The sequence below is a fragment of the Danio aesculapii genome, chromosome 24, assembly GCF_903798145.1.
Source record: "Danio aesculapii chromosome 24, fDanAes4.1, whole genome shotgun sequence".
NCBI classification, from domain to species: domain Eukaryota; kingdom Metazoa; phylum Chordata; class Actinopteri; order Cypriniformes; family Danionidae; genus Danio; species Danio aesculapii.
The window spans coordinates 32,993,620-33,012,818 of record NC_079458.1 but is presented as its reverse complement, the minus strand read 5'-3'; positions in this window follow the sequence as shown (position 1 = coordinate 33,012,818).

Genomic DNA, 19,199 nt, shown 5'->3' with positions numbered 1-19,199 from the left:
CTTGCTCTGTTAAACATCATTTGGGAAATATTTAAAGAAGAAAAGAAAATACAAAGGGGGGCTAATAATTCTAACTGTATCATTTCTTTGTATATGCTGTCAAGCTCAAAATTATTCATACCCCAGGCAAAAAGTTACTTTAAGTAACTTTTATTCAACCAGCACGGAAATGACACAGGCTTCTCCCAAAAGATAATAAGATGATGTACAAGAGGCATCATTGTGGATTTTTATTTCTGAGCCTGTATTTACATTTGATCAAAAACTATAAATTGTATGAATAATTTCAGGCTACACTCCCTATCCAAGTTTTAGGAACAACAAATAATAACTGGACTTCTAGTCGATCATTTGGTATCAGAAGTGGCTTACAGTGGAAAAAGAATTAATTTTGTGTATGACTCACTTGAGCTTGGAGGACTGAATCCATACATCTTTGCAATGACTCAAATAACTTAATATAGTCATCTGGAATGGCCAAGAAAGCGTTCTTGCAGGACTCCCAGAGTTCATCAAGATTCTTTGGATTTCACTTCAATGCCTCCTCCTTCATCTTAGATGCTCAATAATGTTCTATTCTGGTGACTGGGCTGGCCAATCCTGGAGCACCTTGACCTTCTTTGCTTTCAGGAACTTTGTGAAGGCTAAAGTATGAGAAGGAGCGCTATCCTCCTGAAGAATTTGCCCTCTCCTGTGGTTTGCAATGTAATGGGCAGCACAAATGTCTTGATACCTCAAGACTATTGATGTTGCCATCCACTCTGCAGATCTCTCACACGCCCCCATACTGAATGTAAACCCAAACAATGATTTTTTTCTTCACAAAACTTGACTGATGTCTATAAGAATCTTGGGTCCATGTGGGTTCCAATAGGTCTTCTGCAGTATTTGTGATGATTGAGATGCAGTTAAAAAGATGATTCATCAGAAAAATCTACCTTCTGCCACTTTTCCAAATGATCAACTAGAAGTCAAGTTATTATTTGTTGCTCTTACAACTGGGATCAACAACAGTACTTTTGTCAGGTAGTGTATATATGTGTGTGTATTGCACAGCTATACACCGCCTTTTAACTATACACCCTGTTTTACAAATGACGATTTTATCAATTTCTCAAATAGACAAAAACAAAACAGTTTTATTAAATAGTTATATTCATTAAAATGAGAGTTTGGTCACCAAACATCATTCTGAATAGAAAGATGTTACATTTTCATTTTAATGAGGTATTACACAAAAAATACAAGCTACGAAATTTCAACAAAATTTTATATATTTGTATGTTTCTCTAGATTTTTCCTCTTTATAAGCTTCATGTAATATTTTTCCCTAATGAAATCATTTGTGTGTATGATTTTGTTTGACTGTGATCTTAGGTTATTTTGGTTAATTAGCTTTACATTTACATTGTCATTTAGCAGATGCTTTTATCCAAAGCGACTTACAAATGAGTACAAGGAAGCAATTTACACAACTATAAGAGCAACAGTGAACAAGTGCTGTAGGCAAGTTTCAGGTGCAAAGTCTAAGAAGCAAAGCATTAGTAATGTACTTTTTTTGAGAGAGAGAGAGAGTTACATTTAGCTTTAGAACTGGCTTTAATCTAATGTGTATATACACACCTATATTATTCTAAAGCATCTAATAGAAAATATTCATTTAAAACAGAGATTCGTGAGGGTGTACTCATTTATGCTATGTGTGCGTGTGCGTGTGTGTGTGTATTTTTAACAAATTTGCTAAACTCTTAACGCACCCAACACACAAATTTCATGCTCAAAATCACTCCCTGCAAACTATATACAATAACACGCTGACACTAAACCATACATCTACCAAAACACTGCAAGCACACCTCAAAATCAAATTATTATTGCTAAACGCTAACATATGTTCTCTTCTGGAATGAACATGTAACCAATCACAACACAGTTAACGTAAAACGCTCACGATGAAATTACAGAAACGTTCTGCTTTTATTGTCAGTTCTAACTAATAATAGATATAATACTGCAGTGACTGTAAATTGTGTATTGTAGCACATTTTATTTGTTTGTTTTTTTCTGAATGTTTGTTTAGTAAATGCATGTATTTAGTTCATTTTGCTGCTTCTTTACAGTTCTGTGTACAAAATAAAACAACTGACAGACAAAGGAATAGCTGCAATAAAGGCTTTATTTGCCACAGGACATTAGAAAAAAATAAGAACTCATGAAAACCAATAAAATGGCATAATTCTCTGTCATGTACATGTCACATAAAATACAAAACAGAAAAAGTCACAGAAGGATAAAAACGAGAAAAACAGCATTTGCATTGTCAACAATCACAATGTTAACAATAACAGGTTTCTTTTCTTCATATAGGAGCTTTCCCTTTTCAATAAAAATGTTGAATCTTTAGACACAGAAAATAGATTTAAATATGTATAATATATAGCGTAGAGTATAAAATAAATATCTAGAGTGGTGACATACAGTCACTGTAATATATGGTAAAAGGATGTAAAACTTGCAATTGGACGAGCTCTTAAACAATAGCTTACCTGTTGGTTTCTCAGAAAAACAGACATGCCACTTGATGTGTCTTGGTTGAGATGTTTATAACATGATCTATTATGTATAGTAGCTCTTATTTCATCAGTTACCTGAGCTCTGGCCTTTCTTTTAATGCCATGCGTTCAAACTCTCCCTTTTTATAGTACTCCCCTTTCTGTCTTTGGCACAGGATTTTTTGTTTGTTTGATTTTGATTGCTTTTGGAGCTCTTTATTGTTCATTTATCACACAAAATCAGCCCAAAGTGGACTATTTTTGCGTTATACCATAAGCTCACGTGATTGAAAGAAACTCAACTCAACTTTACTAGAACCAGCTATAATTTACGGAAATATGTTGTTTCTTATTAGCAGTGAAATAAAATACACTGGACGTATTTGTTTTTCAACTCACAACAGCTTTTTACTTTGATTCTAAGTTAGATCATGATGTTATCAGTTGGAAAAAATGCAAATATAAATAACAAAATTGCTCTGTAATGGACAGAAAAAGATTGAATAATGACCAAATCAGTGTCCATACAATCTCTTAAATGCACAGGGCACTTTATAAATATAGTTTATTATCTTACAATATTTTTTTCATACATGTTTGTAAATATTTGTTATTTTTTAAAGATTTTTTTTTTCCATAAAATCGTTTTTGTAAGAGGTTGTAAATTGACGGCATCCCTTGAACGTCTTCATCAATGCAATCAATGCACGCAACCTCTTAATAAATGACTTGGTACACTTATACAGTTTAATTACTGGTGTATTTACCAAGATTTTAAGAAATTGTTCTGAAATTTCATAATTTAATCAAGGATAATAATGGACTATGACTGCACATGTAAAAGGCTTAACTTGTGGACATCCTCTTACGACTGGAATGGAACCCAAGAGAACTGTAGATATTTGCAAACATGTATTACAGTTTTTTATTGATTGCTAACACACAATTCATTTACCTTATTCTCACAATGATAAACACAATCTCAAAACTGTATACCGACTAGCACAAACCTCAAACTCCCAGCTCAAAAACAAATATTCTAGTCAAAAACATGTTCTCTTCTGTCGATGATCCATGAACCTAACAAATACACAGACTGCTTTGAGCCTAGAAAACACCAGAGGTCGATTCAAAACACTGTTGCTAAAAACTCTTACTGGTAGTCAGGAATCAGTGAAGACACAACAAAATACAAGGAGAGGTATTTAAATTTTTAAAGAATTATTACATGACTATAATTCATTTATGCACCTTTCAAACTAGCAAACAAACAAAAAAACAGATATTTATCTTTCTTATCTTCGGTCTCTGTCCTCTCTGTCTCCAAGTTCTTTCTATTTTCCACTTTGAGATTCTGATGAAAGTGTCGTCAATTTTGCTTCTTAATGTTAACATGAGCAAAATTGTTTGTTGATTATGTTCTGACTGTTATAGCTTGAGTTACTTATGTGTATGATATTGTATGTTTTCAATTATTGAACTGAATTATTAGTTTGGAAAATATGGCCAACTTAATCAATAATATTGTATAAGCATTTAAAAAAAACTGTAGGAAATGTTTTGTTACATATTTTTACAGATTCATGCCTTCCTATCGCAACAATTTTGCCGTCAGACCAATGTTTACTTGGATAGGGCTAGATTTATTGATTGATTAATAGATTTTAATTATCATTTTGTCATTAAAACAGTACCGGCATTATTTACTAATTACATGTGTCAAGGAATATTAATGTAAAGGGGTAGGCGCATCTGTTTTTGTGCCTGACCTTCCTGAATATGCATTTCATTTGTAGGAGTTTTCCGGTCAGACTAAAAATGTTTATGGATGTAGATTATTTAAATCAGCCGAACTGTTCTCATAATGTACATCTCGTGGGCTATCTTATAAATATAGTCAGATTTGGCTAACTGTAAGTAAACTTAAAGCGTGCAAACTGAGCACATGGGTGCTGTCAGGTTTTCACTTTTGTATTTAAATTGTTTCTGTCATTGACGACTTGTGGTCACTTATATTAAGCTTGTTTATATTAAGCTAATAATCACAATTACATAATCACAAAGTTAATAAATAAGTACCTAAATGAATTAAAACTACTTTTGTTCAATATGTGCACCATAGCTGCTTTTATTAAATAACTTCATTAACATCATGAATATTCATATTTGAGGAAAAAAATATATTGTTGCATGCTTGGTTAAAGTATATCATTCGCACCTTAAGACCATATGCTTATTTGCCACTATGCTCAACATAGGCTCATTCTGAAAACGTAGCCCTATATACATTTACCCATATAGAGTTACCAGTTTGAGTAGCTCACCATGTACTTTGGCGGACTTTAGACGCAGAGAGGAGTTGACCACCTAGGTGGGGTTTGAGTCTGGAAAAGAGCAGTTCCAGAAAGCAAAAAAATTAAATGAAGTAAATAACACAGTGAGAATGTGGTAAAATCTGAAAACATGGTAAAAATCAGGTGAGGGCATTTTTTTTCTGGATGGCTTTTGAAAACGCTGTTGATTGGGTTTAGGAAAGGGGATGGGCAGGTCAATCAGTGCATTTGAAAACACAATTGGTTGGGTTTAGGGAAGGAGGAGGGTGGGTCAGTTGATTCGTCAGTCAGTCGACAGCAGCCTCTGGTGGATTTACGTGAGAACAGCAGGTGCGAATGGCACACGCGAGAGAAATTTCAGATCTCAACAAGTACACAGCGGCCTCAGGTGGATTCGCAAAAACAAAAACTGAAAAAAAAAAAAAACGTACGCTCTGGGAAATATTTGGCGCTCTCTAGAAATGTATATAACGGTACGTTTTAAGAATGAGCCTGGGTTGACTAAGCTAGTTTGAGCTGCACTTATTGAGATGTAATCGATATATAAATAAGATGTTACATCTTTGTTCTTTAATTTGCGTATTGTTGGTAAATCATCCACAGAAATTTCCACATCCATCAGGTCTGTTATGGAATTGTGCTTTTGCAAGTATTTGACCAGCTGGGTAGGTTAAATCTTGGCCAAAGTGTGAAAGCATTGAATTATTTGGCAATACAATTATGACAATGACAAAGACAGTTTATTTATAAAATATTTTTTATTTATAATTAAAAACAACCCAAGTTTACCAATGTGCTTAACAATAGCTAAAAACCACAAACAACATAAGTCAAAGACAAAAACAATAAAAAAGCAAAGAATAAATGAAAATAAAAGCTTTCTCCTGGTCAAAAGCCAGTAAAATATTCAATAAAACTCATTCATGTGTAAAATATTTTGTCAAACAGAAAAGTTTTTAGCTTAGATTTCCAAAACAGGCAAATCAATCCAAACTTTAGGAGCAGCTATAGAAAAAAGCTTGATTTGAGAAAGAGAAAGCTACTTTGTTTTGGTCTTGGTTGGGCTTGTGTTTAAAAGAAATGCAAGCTTTTTAAATGTGTGTTAAGTGTATGCATTTTGTTTCAGAGCAACAAGAAATGTGTTAATTGGGAAGCCTACTCAGACCGATGTTGTGCTAACTGCATTAAGAGTTTTACAAAATTGTTTAAAACATTGAAAAAAATCTTCATAGTGATCATAAAAAAGTGATTCAGTATACAATGAGAGAACAAGGCACAAGTTTAACGTGCACATTAAAATCTGTACCTGGTGTCAACAAGTGACATGCTGTATCAACATTTTTCTTATTCTTTTCTGATCTCATTTCTTTCCGTTTTTTTTCCTCTCTCTCTTTTTACTTAGCTTTCTCTTATTCTTTTCCCTTTAAATTGATTTCTTCTTGTTTGTCTTGGCAGTAATGAGATCAGCTGCGGGATTACATTTCAATGGCATAGCACCTTCAACCCCAGGCAAATGATTTGTCCAAACTTAATAATAAAACACTTACGATGTATTGTCAGAGGTAAACAGTAGTTGTAATAAAACGTTGCCTGGGGTACAGACTTCTTTTAACTTGTAAAACCCTATTTGGCTTGGCCTATACACCTGTAGCCATACCAACATGATAAACTGAACTGCATTTAGATGAACAGGTAGTCCAAATATTAGCTATGGAGAGAAATAAAACAAGATATCTTGGTAAACAGGACAACTTGTTTATTTTTTTATTTTGTTTGATGTGAAGTGCTCAGCATAACTGAGTAAAGCTCCTTTTGACAAGGAATATTTTTATCAATTTCCAGTGAATATAGCTAATATATGTTGGTGCATTTAAACTAAACAGTTTTATTAAAAGTGGTACTATTTAGTACTGACTAATCTAATGTATATGCTCAAATATTTTATAGTAATGCATCCTATAGAAACTAATGATTTAAAAGAGCGATCTGTGTGGGGTGTACTCATTTATGCTGAGCGCTATATGTGAGTGTGATCAAAGTTTGTGGTTTGCTGTTTCTATAAAATATATGCATAAGCAAACTTGTTAGCATTTACTTGTAGAAGCTAAATACAGTAAAAATACGTGAAGAGGGAATATCTTTTTAAAAGTTTAATTGTCGGATTTGATCCCTTTAGGTATGTTTTATTTGTACTACATCATTACACGGTAGCTTGGGGGGAAAAAAAGAGTGTGAAGACTACGGTGGCTAAGAGAGCTTAACGTGCTGCAATTTAAGAAAACACAATCAATTACAAAAAACCTCAGCAAATTGAGAAAAGATCTTCATCCATTTAACAGCATATGCAAACACGTTTAAAAAAAAAACAAATTACAAAAACGCACTGCATTTTCTCACAACGCAAGCACATTAAGAAAACGCACTGCTTTTTCTTAAAATGCAAACAAATTAATAAAACACACTGCATTTTCTCACAATGCAAACAAATTATGAAAACACAATGCATTTTCTAACAACGCAAACAAATTTCGAAAACGCACTGCATTTTCTAACAACGCAAACAAATTATGAAAACACACTGCATTTTCTAACAGCGCAAACAAATTTCGAAAACGCACTGCATTTTCTAACAACTCAAACAAATTACGAAAACGCACTGCATTTTCTCACAACGTAAACAAATTACGAAAACACACTGCATGTTCTCACAACGCAAACAAATTACAAAAACGCTCTGCATTTTCTAACAACGCAAACAAATTACAAAAACATAATGCATTTTCCCACAATGCAAATTATGAAAACGCTCTGCATTTTCTAACAACGCAAACAAATTACAAAAACACACTGCCTTTTCTCACAACGCAAACAAATTACGAAAACGCACTGCATTTTCTAACGCAAACAAATTATGAAAACACAATGCATTTTCTAACAACGCAAACAAATTATGAAAACACATTGCATTTTCTCACAACGCAAACAAATTATGAAAACGCACTGCATTTTCTAACAACGCAAACAAATTACAAAAACACACTGCCTTTTCTCACAACGCAAACAAATTACAAAAACACACTGCCTTTTCTCACAACGCAAACAAATTACAAAAACACACTGCCTTTTCTCACAACGCAAACAAATTACGAAAACGCACTGCATTTTCTAACGCAAACAAATTATGAAAACACAATGCATTTTCTAACAACGCAAACAAATTATGAAAACACATTGCATTTTCTCACAATGCAAACAAATTACGAAAACGCACTGCATTTTCTAACGCAAACAAATTATGAAAACACAATGCATTTTCTAACAACGCAAACAAATTATGAAAACACATTGCATTTTCTCACAACGCAAACAAATTATGAAAACGCACTGCATTTTCTAACAACGCAAACAAATTACAAAAACACACTGCCTTTTCTCACAACGCAAACAAATTACAAAAACACACTGCCTTTTCTCACAACGCAAACAAATTACGAAAACGCACTGCATTTTCTAACGCAAACAAATTATGAAAACACAATGCATTTTCTAACAACGCAAACAAATTATGAAAACACATTGCATTTTCTCACAACGCAAACAAATTATGAAAACACATTGCATTTTCTCACAACGCAAACAAATTATGAAAACGCACTGCATTTTCTAACAATGAAAACAAATTACGAAAACGCACTGCATTTTCTAATGCAAACAAATTACGAAAACGCACTGCATTTTCTCACAATCCAAACAAATTACAAAAACGCACTGCATTTTCTAACAACGCAAACAAGTTACAAAAACGCACTGCATTTTCTAACAATGCAAACAAATTACAAAAACACACTGCATTTTCTAACGCAAACAAATTACAAAAACGCACTGCATATTCTAACAACGCAAACAAATTACGAAAACGCACTGCATTTTCTAACAACGCAAACAAATTACGAAAACGCACTGCATTTTCTCACAATGTCAACAAATTACGAAAACGCACTGCATATTCTAACAACGCAAACAAATTACAAAAACGCACTGCATTTTCTAACAATGAAAACAAATTACGAAAACGCACTGCATTTTCTCACAATGCCAACAAATTACGAAAACGCACTGCATTTTCTCACAATGCCAACAAATTACGAAAACGCACTGCATTTTCTCACAATGCCAACAAATTACAAAAACTCACTGCATTTTCTCACAACGCAAACAAATTACGAAAACACACTGCATTTTCTCACAACGCAAACAAATTACGAAAACACACTGCATTTTCTCACAATGCAAACAAATTACGAAAACAAACTGCATTTTCTCACAATGCAAACAAATTAATTAAACATGCTGCATTTTCTCACAACGCAAACAAATTATGAAAACGCACTGCATTTTCTAACAACGCAAACAAATTACAAAAACACACTGCCTTTTCTCACAACGCAAACAAATTACAAAAACACACTGCCTTTTCTCACAACGCAAACAAATTACGAAAACGCACTGCATTTTCTAACGCAAACAAATTATGAAAACACAATGCATTTTCTAACAACGCAAACAAATTATGAAAACACATTGCATTTTCTCACAACGCAAACAAATTATGAAAACACATTGCATTTTCTCACAACGCAAACAAATTATGAAAACGCACTGCATTTTCTAATGCAAACAAATTATGAAAACACAATGCATTTTCTAACAATGAAAACAAATTACGAAAACGCACTGCATTTTCTAATGCAAACAAATTACGAAAACGCACTGCATTTTCTCACAATCCAAACAAATTACAAAAACGCACTGCATTTTCTAACAACGCAAACAAGTTACAAAAACGCACTGCATTTTCTAACAATGCAAACAAATTACAAAAACACACTGCATTTTCTAACGCAAACAAATTACAAAAACGCACTGCATATTCTAACAACGCAAACAAATTACGAAAACGCACTGCATTTTCTAACAACGCAAACAAATTACGAAAACGCACTGCATTTTCTCACAATGCCAACAAATTACGAAAACGCACTGCATATTCTAACAACGCAAACAAATTACAAAAACGCACTGCATTTTCTAACAACGCAAACAAATTACGAAAACGCACTGCATTTTCTCACAATGCCAACAAATTACGAAAACGCACTGCATTTTCTCACAATGCCAACAAATTACGAAAACGCACTGCATTTTCTCACAATGCCAACAAATTACAAAAACTCACTGCATTTTCTCACAACGCAAACAAATTACGAAAACACACTGCATTTTCTCACAACGCAAACAAATTACGAAAACACACTGCATTTTCTCACAATGCAAACAAATTACGAAAACACACTGCATTTTCTCACAATGCAAACAAATTAATTAAACATGCTGCATTTTCTTACAACGCAAATACATTACGAAAATGCACTGCATTTTCTCAAAACATAAATTACGAAAACGCGATGAATTTTCTCACAATACAAACAAATTAATAATAAAACACGCTGCATTTTTTTTACTTAAAACGCAACCAAATTACAAAAACACATTTTCTCACAACACTTGCAAAAACAACGGAGCACAACAGGAATGTTTCAAGGGGACCCTAAAATGTGACCGACGCTGCTATGCCATGACTATTGCTCCGTGAAGTTGTAGGTGATCATTGAAAGGTGAGTTTTTGTTTATTTAATTTAACTTTCTGATTCCTTGTCTTTTGTATTTATTAGCCTGAACAAACATAACCTAAATAGTCGGGTCTGTCATGTTTTAGGGTCCCCTTCAAACAGTTCTATTGTGTTCTGTTCTTTTTTGCTAAATTGCAGGCGTTTTTTCGTAATTTGTTTGCATTCTGAGAAAATGCAGATTTTTTTTATATATATATTTGCGTTGTGAGAATTTGCAACAAGTTTGCTGTCAAACAAAAAAATTATTTTCTCAATTTGCTGGCTTTTTTTGTAATTGCATGTGTTTTCTTAAATTGCAGCACGTCTCTCTGTCACCGTAGAAAACAGCTGAACTAATATCCACTAATATCACTTCTCCTGATACATTTTGACTCAACTATATAGCATTTTCACATAAATAATATTAAGTGTTGTAATATTACAATAGCTATGTGCACTATAATGTGAAGGTTGAAGTTGAAAACCTGTGTGAGTGGTTCTTTAAGTCAGTGTTTCCCAACCCTGTTCCTGAAGGCACACCAACAGTCCACATTTTCAACCTCTCCCTAATCAAACACACCTGAATCAACTCATCATAACATCTGAAGAGACTCCAACACCTGAAGTTAATGGGTCAGAAAAGGGAGACATCCAAAATATGTACTGTTGGTGTGCCTCCAGGAACAGGGTTGGGAAACACTGCTTTAAGTATGCTTCCGTGCATGTGCCATTAACTCTGGTATACAGAGGTGTTCTCATATGGAGGTTTCAGAGTAGATTAGTTAAACACCTGTTTGCAGTGGTGGAGAACAGCAACCGTTAATGGCCTATCGTAAATCGCTCACCCTGTTGTGCTGTCACCAAGTTCCAGTTCCACATTTTTGTGGCCTGGACTTTCAGTTCAGATCAGGTTTTTTATTAAGCGCCCTAAAATGCAAAATGTGTTTCATAGACAGTTTTTAAAAAAAAGATCATTATGAACATGCATAAGTTTAAAATACAAACTGTTCTTGAAAAATTGTTTCGCATTTGTTTGTGTGTCTTTCTGAACAGCCTTACTGAATTCATTCTAATTTTAATTCTTCCCATTCATTTGTGCGAGAAAACCCTGTTTTTCTTTCTTTTTTCTCTCTCATTTGAGTAAGCAGCACTAAACAGGTCTGACTGTGGAGCTGCTTAAACCTGTTAGCCAGCACTTAAGTATTGGGATTTACACCTACAGTACCTAACTCTAAATAGTAACAGTTCTTGACCCCAGTGAGCTACAAACAAAAATTAGGTATCAGTAGAATGAAGACACTATGAGCTTTATTATGGTTCATCTATAACATTTCATGCTGAAAAAAATATGTATAAAAAGTTATACATTATGAAAAATTGTACTGTTCAGTATTTGTTTTCTGGGCAACGCAGTGGCGCATATGTAGTTGGTAGCCGGTTCGAGCCTCGGCTGGGTCGGTTGGCGTTTCTGTGTGGAGTTTGTATGTTCTCCCTTCGTTCGCGTGGGTTTCCTCCGGGTGCTCCGGTTTCCCCCAACAGTCCAAAGACATCCGGTACAGGTGAATTGGGTAAGCTAAATTGTCCATAGTGGATGAGTGTGGGTGAGTGTGTATGGATGTTTCCCAGAGATGGGTTGCGGCTGGAAGGGCATTCGCTGCGTGAAACATGTGCTGGATAAGTTGGCGGTTCATTCCGCTGTGGTGACCCTGGATTAATAAAGGGACTAAGCCGAAAAGAAAATGAATGAATGAGTATTTGTTTTCCATATACAAACACATGGAATCAGTCATATAATAGTCTAGAAATATGCCTTGGAAGCCAAGTGTCTCATGAGTTTATATTTCAAATTTGATGGAGATAGCATGCAAAATAAGATTTTGCTAAAGGTTTTCAGAGACTGTATCAGTGTCCTTTTCTTTCTCACCATCAGAAGCACTTTTTTAAAAAATGACCTTCCCAAACTAAACCAGTAACAGTTGCTGATAAATTTGTTCATGGGTGCCCAAACTTTTTCGATATGAAGGGCCAAAAATCAAATATCATTACTAGCCATAGGCCAAAGATAAATATACCAAACTATTTTACATTAAAACTGCCATGGGGAATTTCCTAATTCATTTCATAATATTAAAAAATAAATAGAAAGCTTTACTTTGAATCGTATTAACTAATGCAGTATATCTTTTTCATGATAACGTATTAGAATAAAAACATAAACAGTCATGTTTATAACACAGTGGAGTTCAATGCTGAATACACCAGTCAAGCAGAAGCTGCATTTGCCTTAATTCGCTCACCAAAGTCTCTGCATTTTCCTCTACCTGTTGTATGTACATTTTAAACTAAATCTGATTAATTGACACCATTTATACACTGTAAAACTGATTAGTTAAGGAAACCGATTGCAGCAAACGATTTAAGTTCAAAAACTAATCCTAATGAGTACTGTGAACTTAATCCATTTGAGTCAACAAAGCAAGTAAAACCCAATAAATAAAGAGAACTCAAAACAACTGAGTACTGTAAAGCCCAATAAGTTAAGGCAACTCAAACCGTTTGAGGAAACAGATTGCTACAAACCATTTGAGTTAAAAAAAACTAATCTATATGAGTACTGTGAACTTACTCTATTTAAGTTGAAGTACTGAAGTATTTAATTTAAGTTCAAAAACTAATCCTAATGAGTACTGTGAACTTAATCCATTTGAGTCAACAAAGCAAGTAAAACCCAATAAATGAAGAGAACTCAAAACAACTGAGTACTGTAAAACCCAATAAGTTAAGGCAACTCGAACTGTTTGAGGAAACAGATTGCTACAAACCATTTTGAGTTAAAAAAAACTAATCTATATGAGTACTGTGAACTTACTCTATTTAAGTTGAAGTAATGAAGTATTTAATTAACACATTACCTTCAACATCAAGTTCAAAACTCTTTTCAAATGAGTAGAATTAACTTTCAGTCGTTTTTGAGTTAGCTACACTCGTTTCATTTAATAAAGTTGACTGTTGGGTTTTACAGTGTATTGAAACATTTAATTTCAGTTAGCTTTTTTGTAGCTTAACAATAAAACAAACAAATATAAAGTTGCATTAAATTTGAAATAGCAATCTCTAAACCATTCTCAGATGGCATGGGAGGCCAAATCAAAGATTACCATGGGCCAACTTTGGCCCGCAGGCCCTAGTTCGGGCATCTCTGTTCTACATTCACAGTTCATGTAGCTTTGTATAGAAGACACTTTGGGCTGTACAATCCTTCATCTAGAGTTTATAATGCTCAAAATGAAAATAAAATGCTTAAGTAATCTACAAAACATTAATAAACGAATATATAATTAAAAATAATAGGTCAAAAGCCACACATCTCCTGAGTATATGTTTTGAATTTGATGGCAATATCACGCAAAATCACATTTCTGGAATGATTTTTCTGAGGCAACGTCCTGACGCCGGCTAAGAGGTTACATTTGACTGGTTATAATATGTTAAACACAGGATAGATACATATAACTTTTTACATATGTTACCAACATAATTTTTTTCCCACGCACCATGATTTACATTCTCTAACAATGCCAATCTGAAGCTCAAGTTAATCAGTTTTATCGAAGCAAATTCTTTTGACTTGAATGATACGAAGCATCAAATTGGAGGAAATGAAGTCAGACAGTCCCAGTAAAAGAGCAATTTGAAACAGACGGCCCTCTCCCTGTGGTTAACACATAAACACAAAAATCAGCAGCATTCTCTTTTTTCTTCACATCACACAAAAGAAAGCAAGCAAGAAGGGAGGGAGAAGGATAAAAAGCAGCACCAGAGATGGAATTAGTTGTGCTTGGTTAAAAAAAAAAAGACTCACCTTTTGGAGCGAGCCCATTTAAAGATGAAACTAAAGAACAAGAGAAAGTGGGTGGAGGACAACAGGACACAGGGGCTGCGCAGACTCTGCCGCTGTCTCTGTCTGGTGAATGCGGGTAGGCTGTAATAAAAAGCCACCATGTGCCAATTGAGCTTCCACAATTAACAGATTAGGGTGATAAAGAGGTGCATGACTGCGAGGCAGGGCTGCCCCCCTAGGCCTCAGGGCATCATGGGTATAGGGAGTGGGCCGTTCTCCTGATGAGGGGGCCAGATAATCTCCTTCTCTCTCGCTTTCCATCCATTCTTAACCTCTCTCCCCCTCACAACCTTGTGCCCTGGAGCACCTCTGCAAATACCTGCTCAATATTCAAGCGAAAAGTGTGTTCAGGGCAAGTGGCACGTCTGCAAAGGAGAGATACAAAAGCCGGGCGGAAACAAAAAAGTGTGGCATCTGCTAAAATGATTGCGAGTAAATATGTTTGACAATTATTGTTTACAGTGACGGTGGTAACAGTTCATGAGATCCAACCACATTTCTGTTTGCACTGAGGCAGATGGGCCTACAGTGATTCATTAGCAGCCTGTCAAAAGCTTCATTCCCAACTTTTTTTTTGTATTTTTTATTGTGTGGATCTGTTCAACAGTAGGAGGAAGCTGCTTAAATGGCTTGATTTTACTGGTACGAATCACTTTTTTGCCTTTCTTTTCGCTGCCCTTTTTTAGACTTTACATTTTCCTGTTTCTCTCCCAATCTTTCGAGTCTGCCACTGTAAATATTTACTCTTTGCTGATGGTTCCTTGATTTTGTGTCTTTGGGCTGTAAGTTAGATTTGGCTTTTGTGTTACTGAAGGATGACTTTAACCTTCGAGAAAACTTGAAAAGGGAAATAGTCCTGATGAGGTTCTGAAGTGAAGCATCAGAATCTTTTGTCAGCCAGAGGAATATTCCAGACATTTCTATACAAAATATTGGACTCCACACAGTCCCAACTCAAATCAATTTAGTTTACTTTATTGTTTTACAAATTTGAACATAAAACAATTAAGTTGGTTAAAAAAAACTCACGAATTGTGCTGATTCAGTCCATTTTCAATATGAACAAGCAGAACAATCGTTTGGCTTGCATTGGAATGATTCGCCACTGTCAGTGTACTTTTTTCCTCTACACTGTAAAACCCAACCGACAACTTTAATCAAATGAAATGAGTGTAGTTAACTCAAAATTTACTAAAAGTTAACTCTACTTATTTGAAAAGACTTTTGAACTCAGTGTTGAAGGTGATGAGATAAATAAATACCTCTTTACTTCAGCTTTAATGGAGTAAGTTCACAGTACTCATATGGATTAGTTTTTTTAACTCAAATGGCTTGTAGCAATCGGTTTCCTCAAATGGTTTGAGTTGCCTTAACTTATTGGGTTTTACAGTACTCAGTTGGTTTGAGTTCTCTTCATTTATTGGGTTGTACTGTACTCAAATTGCTTTGTTGACTCAAATAGAGTAAGTTCACAGCACTCATTGGGATTAGTTTGTGAACATAAATGGTTTGTTACAATCTGTTTCCTCAAACGGTTTGAGTTACCTTACCTTATTGGATTTTTCAGTACTCAGTTGGTTTGAGTTCTCTTCATTTATTGGGTTTTACTGTGCTCAAATTGCTTCATTTACTCAAATGGATTAAGTTCACAGTACTCATTATAATTAGTCTTTGAACTGAAATGGTTTGTTGCAATCAGGTTCCTCAAATGGTTTGAGTTACCTTAACTTTTTAGGTTTTACAGTGTACAAACTTCACAATCTGTAGGCATACATAATTTTTAATCTCTAAGTGTAATGTTGTTCCGTTCATTTTTATTTGATTAAATTGATTTTGTATTTGTCCTATTACACTACCGAGACTCTACAGGGGTAGGTGTGTGCAGTTATGGACATGCAAAGCGCATGGTTTGAATGTGGCACGCAAATGTGCCTGGCGTGATCTGACACAAGACGCTTTGAGAGTAACACAAAGACAATGTTTAGCCACCATCTTTAACACTGTGAAACATGGCCACAAATAGAGACTAATAAATGAGACCCTCTCCCCTTGAGTCCCCATCGCTGCTGATCTGATCCACTCAATCAAATGTGTTAAGTCATAATTAACCCCAGCTCCCATTGCTCTAATTGAAGCCTATTAGACAGCTTGTGATTCCGCCACAAACAGAGGAGGAGACAAACAACCGTTGGATTGGTAAGCAAAGTACAGTGATACCTCACACAGCGAGCAAGCAACACTTAATTATCAATGAGCTTTTCTCAGCTCTCTACCCTTTTTCATTCTCTCTCCCTCTCTCTTTCCTGCTGTTACCGAGCTTCAGGCTCTACATGTAATGGACTTTAATGAAACTTGTGTTAAACGAACAGGAATAGGATGTTTATTGTGCATTTGATAACACGTATCAGTGAGGGACGTGACAGGCAACTACCTGCTGTTTACCTGACCGTCCGTGCTTTGAATGTGCACATATTGTAATCTAAATACCCACATAATGAAGCTGATAAAAGGACAAATCAAAACAAGTGACATGCCTACATTGAATTATGGCCTGCAACTTGCTTTGCATTCTTCAAATTAAAGTATGGCTTATTAACAAGGTATGAACCTGTGATTAAAAAATAGCCAAATAAACCAAACATTGACATGTCATTTGCTGTATAAGTCTGCTGACAACATATATTTTTTAATAATTCCTGAGGTATTTCTATTAGCAGTGAAATGCTGAACAGTCCGCACAATACCTTGATGTTGTTCCAACACAAATCAAACAACTTATTGTAATTATTTTTACAAATTGAGGTGGATTAAATATAAAACAATTAATTTGTCCAAAAAACAACTCCAGAATTGTGTTGTTTCAGCTCATTTTAAATAAGGAGTTTGAAAAAGAAGCAAAAATATTTATTAAATAAATGATAAAGGGTTAGATGGAACTGTTGGGCAACACCTTCTATAACTTAAAATTTTTTCACAATAATGGCACAGCAAAAGTCAACAATTATATTAAATTTCCAATTGCTGTATTTTTTGCATATTGGTATGATTAATTTTTACCTCTAACAAAAATAAAACCTTTTTTTCTGGATCCTTCAACTGGTTATCAGTATTGTTGCATGATGTAATCAACAAGGCTGAAATGTTTTGAGAAAATAAAAACAGAGAGAAAAGACAAGAAACATAGTCACAACCCAAATAGTTGACTTATTAAAGCAGTGGAAGTTTTTACACAAGGTGAAACTGATCATCCCTAGTTGAATTAACATGGAACTACATAGAACCTGAAGTTGTTAATTCAACTAGGTTAGGGTTAGGGTCTGTTTAGTTTTACCTAGTGTAAAAAACTAAATTGTGTAAGGGAACATTTTCCAGCAATTTTCTATTCAAATCAACTATTTCGGTTACGTGTGCATGTTTTCTCCAAACATTGCATGTTAGATGGAAGAGAAAGGGTTTGGGTATTACCAAACAGAGAATGAATGCATGTATATTTGTCTTCAAGTCTTGGAAATCTTCTTTAAACGCAAAAGACTGCAAAAAGTAATTAGTCGCCTTAGACAACAGCCTCTTCATTTCAGCATATACTTAGAAGCTTTACATTTTTATAATGAGTTGTTTTAATTATTCACAGCTGCCTTTGCATTTTTGTGAAGTTTTGTGAAGTAATCAATTGACCGTGCGTGTTTTAAAACGGATGAGTTTGAATTTAATAATATAGTAAAACTATTAATAATAAAAATACAAATTAAATAAAGGTAGAAATTATGCAATTAACATAATTTACACCTGTTAATGTGTCCATTCGTCATTCGTTCTCTTCAGCCTTTCGGAGTTGGTTGACACAAATTTCGGCTTTTCAGCGTTTCAGTTCAAACGCGTTTAAAAGTACGCAACTAATCTAAAGGTCCTATTATTGATGGTTTAAAATGTTTTTTTTATCTGATGTGAAACCCTGCACAGCTAAATTATTCAAATCATTTTCTTTATGCACAATTTAGCCTGTGGACAGGCGAAATTATTTTTTTTAATTTGTTATTAATAGTATTATAATTTAGATTGTTTACAAAGTTTCGTTTTTTAATATTTTTTGTCAAACATTTATAATGGTTACTTTTTGCTGGCTTCACAAAAATTAATTGTTTGCGAAGTTACAAAACTGTATGTATATGTGTGTGTGTGCGTGTGTGTATGTGTGTGTGTGAGAGAGAGAGAGAGAGAGAGAGAGGGAGAGAGAGAGAGAGAGAGAGAGAGAGAGAGAGAGAGACTACGTAGCACAGAAGAGTAACCATCAACCCTACATTTAAAAAATAACCAAATAGATTCTAATGTAAACATATTCGCATTTGTGCAGTGTTCGCTGTGATGTTTGTATAAATATATCCGGCAGAGGTGCAATAAGCCAGACTGAGTGTTGTGTGTATAGTGAAAAAATGAAGAGAGCAACACAAGTGATCTGGCGAGCCTGTGTGTAAGTCGTTTATCAGGGTCGGGCACTGGCGCTGCCTGCAGCTATTAGTCGCCTGGAGGAAGATTCAGACCATCATCATCAAACTTCATCATAACAGCACAGCTGCGCTCTGATGGAACAGATAGAGCCACATGAAATAGTGTTCTTCTTTAGTGTGAAATTATCACGTCTATTAATTCAGTCTTCTCTCTCTTTTCTATCCCCATATCCGTAGTCATGCGATTGCCAAGCAAATGGGCCGTTTGACTAATTTTTTTCATCGATGATTCACAAAGA